This window comes from Punctularia strigosozonata (assembly GCF_000264995.1).
Source record: "Punctularia strigosozonata HHB-11173 SS5 unplaced genomic scaffold PUNSTscaffold_5, whole genome shotgun sequence".
NCBI lineage: Eukaryota > Fungi > Basidiomycota > Agaricomycetes > Corticiales > Punctulariaceae > Punctularia > Punctularia strigosozonata.
The window spans coordinates 1906283-1906969 of NW_006767437.1; positions in this window are offsets into that span (position 1 = coordinate 1906283).

Genomic DNA, 687 nt, shown 5'->3' on the forward strand with positions numbered 1-687 from the left:
TTTGTCACTTAGTGTAGGCGCGAGTAACGTAGGGATAGAATATGATTGCGCAGATGGCACGACTCAATGCTCGCGGAACGCCTCGATCAAGGAAGGGTGTTCGAATCAGTACAGGAGGTTGATCGAAATTGGCTCTCTACCTGAGCAAATAGCAAGCGCACAGCTTTAAGAATGTGTTCCGTACGATACACAGCACACGAAGATCTATCGCGACACAGGTAACTAAATACGGCGAGACGGAGATGCACCGGATAATCGGGGGAATAATAAGTTCGACACACGTACGAGGTACTATACTAGAGACTCAGTGATGGAAGAAGCGGGAGGCGTGATCGCAAGGGATGAGATGAGATCAGATGCGAAAGACGGGGTGAGGACGAAGAGGATAAGAATGGACGGATGCGAAGAACGGGAAAGGGGCCTCGTTGAGAAAGAGTGCATGTCCTTCACGGCATCTGAAGATTGGCAACGGGAACGTGCAGAAGTACCTTATCAGCATGAAGAACATCCAAAAACATGCGAAATGGTGATATATGAAACAGGTGAAGGAAGCAGTAGGCGGTCAAGGTGTTGCAGAACGTTACTGTCGACATTGCGTAGCTCCTTCCTACTTTACATTGCCTTTGCAGTGGCCAGTTCCCTGCCGTTTTGCACATTTTTTGCATGTTTTTGGATGTTCTTATTCGT